We start from the raw sequence: 5,205 nt of genomic DNA, 5'->3' as shown, positions 1-5,205 counted from the left end.
TAGCAAAAAGTTAAATGATCAAATGCATGCAAGACACACTGTGCAGCAATCACCTCTTCTAACCCTGCCATCCCTTTCTCCATCCTTAGAGACAGCCACTTTTCACAGTTTATCATCAGTTTCTAGTAGTTACCTCCTGTGGAAGAGCTTAAATTCTTCTTTACCATACTTCAAAAAATCATAAAATGTTTTATGAAGGTAAAACTTCACTGTAGGAACCTCATGACTGGATCAGAAGGATGAAGAAGTAGCTGGGGATGTATGACCAAGTTACTGGTGACTTCCAGAGCTCATCCCTTGGAGCACTGACAGTGAATAAGTCAAGACTGAGCACAGTAGAGATCCATCTCTGAGAATGTCTCTTCCATACCTGCTCATTTCTTCCCAGCGAGGCGGTGTGTGTGTGTGTGTCTGTGTTTGTGAGTGATGTGGGAGAGGCAGAAACAGACATACACACACACACACACACACACACAGAGAGAGAGAGAGAGAGAGAGAGAGAGCTTATTTCTGTGGCTGGGGGCTGTGGGGCTGGTCTTGGTGCAGGTCACACAGGTGACCTATTACCTGTTCTAATGTTAGGGAATCTGGGAATGACCACAGCCCAACTGTGACTAACAGAGAGAAGGTCAGACTAGTGGGTCTATACCATCGTTTTAAAATGTATGCTCCTTAAACTATTGGTAGGATATCATCAATCTCTAAATTACTGGGACATCAAATCAGAGACCTACTCCTAGTCTAAGAATGCTATGTCTTGTGTGAGTAGACAAGTGGTGTGTTTCTACTGTCACAGCTATTTTGATGAATAATCTCTAGTTCTAGCAAATGGGAATATTTGGCAAGAGAAGCAGTTTGTTAAAATCTGTTTGATTTATTCATCAGATAGATTTATAGTAGATTTCAAATTAATAGCATAACCTAGGGGTTTTTATTAATGACACCAAAGTGTCCATGGGTAAAATACGTTGTCACTGATTTGCTTCAGAATACCCCAACACTCACCCTCAATGAAGTTGCAGGTATGAACGAAACAAGACTGTAAAGCCATACATAATTTTTGAAGCTAGGTTTTGGACACATATGGATTCGTTTTAATATTTTCTCTATTTTTGGTATGTTTGAACACTTCCAGAAGAAAAAGTTAAATAAAATGGAGAAAGTGTTAATAATAGACTCCTAGGCTTTCAAGCAACCTCCAGGCTTTATTTACTTATCCCATAATCTTTCCTTGGAATTCTGTTGTGCCGGCAACGCCACCCATGAGATACAGTTTTATGAGCAGTTTGAAATGAGAAATGTGATGGGCAAATATCAAGTATTGTTAATGATTTATGTAATTATCATTGGATTCATCACAGCTGACAGGTGGCTGCTTCTGAACACTCTCTCAGCAGGCAGGGAGATTAGGAGAGGGTCCCCCTTCCTAAGGTTGCTGGCTTTGCTGACCATCCTTGTCATAGGAACAGAGCTGTGAGGAGTCAGGAGCACTGGAGACCCCTGGTTTCAATGGATCCACATCCACTGCAGCGGCCCCAATCTGGACCTGGTCAGTGTTGCCACTGCTGATGGATTTGTCCAGGGAGCGAGAGAACATACGCTGGTGATTAAAATAATGTTTTCTCTAAGTTACTGCAAACTTTCTCCTGTGTAGTTGAGGCAACACTTCCAGTTGTGGTGAGAGATTGGACAAAAGAAAAAGAAAGCATACAATGTTAAAGCTGGCAGGACCTTAAAGACACTGCCTAGCCTTGTCACTCAGCAGTAAGTTGCAGATGACTCCTCCAGATCTTGATGAGGCCCGCAGGCCCTCGTTTAAGAACCTCGCTTGCTGCTTTCTTGCTTCTATGGGGCACATTCTGGTGATGAAGGCCAGCTGTTTTTCTCCACCAGCCTGGAGTTCTCTCAACTTTGTTTCTGGCTTTGAGAGTCCCTGGCCAATTGTCTGGAGGCCCAGAGAGCCACTGTTAGTCTAAGGTCGCTTAAAAAATAAGGCTAATCCCGGTCCTGGATTCTGCCAGATTCCTAGAAAGACTGACAGTGAAATTGTCATTTCGTGCTTGGGAAACCAGACTTCACAATGGTTTTCAATGGGACGGTCCATCAAATATGTAAGAATCCAACAACATTCTTTTTTCGGAGTTGGAATGACTCAGTCCTAATTCAGTCTTAAATAAATAATGTGCTGGACCTTCACTTAGGCCCGTTTAAGTGTTTTTTTACAATTCTCTCCCCTGACTGAGGGGACAATTAGGCCAGCATGTTCTTCCTTGGAGCGACAGACTCTCAAATAGCTCATTTTCCATGGCCTTAGCTTTACTTTGACAACGGGACAGTCTATCCAGGAAGGTGAATAAAAGTTTCCACCTCTTGCAAATTTGAATAGATAGATTTTCCTGCTTCTGTTCTTCCCATCAACATTTCATAGGCCTCAGAACCCAGTCTGGTCATAGTGGAGTCTAGGTGCTTCCTTATCACTCAGCAGTGTGTCTGCAAGGGGAGAACTTCCTTCAAGCACACAGTTTAGGGAACTCAGCCCTGAAATGCAAGGGTGGCCTCCTTCTTGCACATCTTACTCCTGGGAACTTCGCTTTCCCCCTGTGCATCAACTCCTGACATATTGAGAAAAAAATTCAAACGCTTTTTTAAAAAAGTCAAATACAGAGTATTTTAAACATGATTGAAATATATTAATTTACTTCCCCGAATTCATCCTAAAACAATTTATTAAACCCCTACTATATGTCAGGCATTAAAGGGAAAACCCTCTCCTTTTCCTCTTATTGCCACAGATTACATGGGTCCCCCTTTTGACACATCATCTCAACTATGACCTGAAGGTTTATGTCAGGATGGATGCCTGTGGGATTAACATATACTGAAGCAGAGATAAAATTTTTCATAATGGAAAGAGGCTAAAAATTAAGAAAAGGCTACAACATGACCAAAAAAATAGTGACGCCATAGGTAGCACCTCTAGGGATTCCCTTGGGTCATCCAGATCAGTTAACTATGCAATTCTTATTATTTAGTTGTCCAAATTTGGGATATCTTTTTTGTGCTCATTGTTACACCTTTCTTATTCTGAAGACTTAGCCACAATCATTATCTTCTGAGTCACAATACATGAAAAGGTGAATGGTCCAAGTTTCTAACAGTATTACTGCTGATAACATGAGATCTCAAGCATTGCAATGGCATAGCTGCCTCCCTAGGCAAACAATGTAGTCATAAATATGGGTAATCAAGAAGTATAGCAAGAGAGAGAGAAAAAGCAGCAGGTGATGAAAAAAAAAAAAAAAGAAAAAAGAAAACCTGGTCTACTTGGGTAATACCCAATAAACCAGCCCCTGTGTCCTGCCTCCAGGACAATAAGATAGCAGGTGTTTTGAGTCAGTCCTGCTTTATTGAGAGCAAAGCCAGCCTCTAGCTGGCCTGGAGAGGCAGGAATGACAAGCCATGGAATAGGAGGGGAAATTGATCAACATCAAGGCTGTAGAAAAGAAATTCTATCACCTGGCTTGCTAATTTGTAAACAAGGCACTCCTAGGCTGAGAATCCCAGTTGATAATAATTGCATTACTGGTAACCTACAAGTTCTCCTTTTTCTTTGATTATTCTGGTTTTTTTTTTGGCCCCTGTAGGATGCTGAATCTCTGGCAAAGGTGGGCAGTGAGTGATTGCATTTTGTGAGCAATATTTTACCCCCTGTTGAATTATCTGGCATAGTTTGTGTGGGGTGGGAGGCTGTGGAGAAGGGCCAAGGAAGGATGAATTGGTGTGCCCACCCACAAAGGGCTGCAGCATGAGAAGGCTTTGAGCTGAAAACACACATTCAAGTCTCCCCAGTTAGTTTTCATTTGGATTACCCTCGTCAGGAGTTCTGGTTGGGAATGGGGAAGGAATCAGGAGAAAGTGGTGGAGAGATCTGTGAAGAGAGGTAAATGGAAGAGGCTTGACAGGTATCAAAGTCTGTAAAGAGAAGGGAAATAACATTTGTTTCAAACTCATCAAGCTGCCTTGGTTCCTGTCTCTCTTTGGGCCCATGTTTATCATGTAAATAATTTCTCATTTGCCGTCCCTCTGAAGCCTCCTTGAGGGGCACGAGTGTATCATTTTCCTTTTACATGGACTGCCCCTCACATAGTTTTCTCCTATAATGTGATATCAGTGAGGCCTTTTTCCTTTGATATACCTATACATTGTGTAATGATTACCAAAAAATTACCACACCCATGCCCACCCATGCTGTACATTAGGTCCCCAGAATTGTTCATCTTATATCTGAAAGTGTGTACCCTTTGATCAGCATCTCCCTATTTCCCCTGCCTTTCCAGATCCTGGTAACCACCATTCTCCTCCCTCCCTCTAGGAGTTCGACTGTTTTAGATTCCACATATAAGTAAGATCATGTAGTATCTGTCTTTCTGTGCCTGGCTTATTTCACTTTAACATAATGTGCTCCGGGTTCATCCATATTGTCACAAACGGCAGACTTTCCTTTTTTATGAATGAGTAATATTCTATTGTGTGTGTGTGTGTGTGTGTGTGTGTGTGTGTGTATCCACTGCGTTTTCTTTACTCATCTGTCCATGGATATTTAGGTAGTTTCCATATCTTGGCTGTTGTGGATAATGCTGCAATGAACATGGGAGTGTTGGTATTTTTTTGAGATAATGATTTTATTTTCTTTGGCTATATAACTGGAAGAGAAGAGAGACAGCTGGATTGTATAACAGTCGTTTTTTTCTTCAAAGAGTTTTTCATCCTTCTCATGGGGGCTTCTCTGAGAAAGAAATAACATGTACTAAAGATATTAAAGAGCGTTTTACAAAATAAGGCATTTTTGGTAAAAGCCATTGCTGTTTTCCAGTGATCAATATCTGTTTCTATGTGTTGCTGATCTTTCTAGCCTTTCTTTTGTCAGTTTAAATTTTTGTTCAATTCCCTAGAAGCTTTAACTGCTAACAGCTAACAGCTGCAGGAGGGAGATGCCTGAATTAGGGCAGGTGTGTTTGGCACAGGGCTAAGCTGTGTCTCTGTCAGGGATACAAACTCCAGTCAAGATATGTTAGAGGCTGTTTAAGGATCATTATGATAGCCAGGTGATGCTAAATTGTAATTACCTGCTGTTAGCCATTGGGTGGGTGGGGAGAAGAATGGGGGGGGTGATGTTTATAAATGGCAGGTGTAAGGAGTGAAAAT

At 41.6% G+C, this 5,205-nt stretch overlaps 1 long non-coding RNA gene across 1 annotated transcript in view; it reads right to left on the bottom strand.

The window, feature by feature from the left end:
• Positions 1–1,316: 1,316 nt before the first annotated feature.
• LOC105550503 overlaps positions 1,317–5,205 on the bottom strand; it is a 33,713-nt gene continuing 29,824 nt past the window's right edge. Inside the window, exon 4 of the long non-coding RNA XR_001007739.1 lies at positions 1,317–2,612. This is a non-coding gene — a long non-coding RNA (uncharacterized LOC105550503). The remainder of the gene's footprint in view (positions 2,613–5,205) is intronic.

The sequence above is a fragment of the Mandrillus leucophaeus genome, unplaced genomic scaffold (assembly GCF_000951045.1).
Source record: "Mandrillus leucophaeus isolate KB7577 unplaced genomic scaffold, Mleu.le_1.0 Scaffold49, whole genome shotgun sequence".
Taxonomy (NCBI): domain Eukaryota; kingdom Metazoa; phylum Chordata; class Mammalia; order Primates; family Cercopithecidae; genus Mandrillus; species Mandrillus leucophaeus.
The sequence above is the reverse complement of the archived record's forward strand: the minus strand, read 5'-3'. Positions and strand labels throughout refer to the sequence as shown.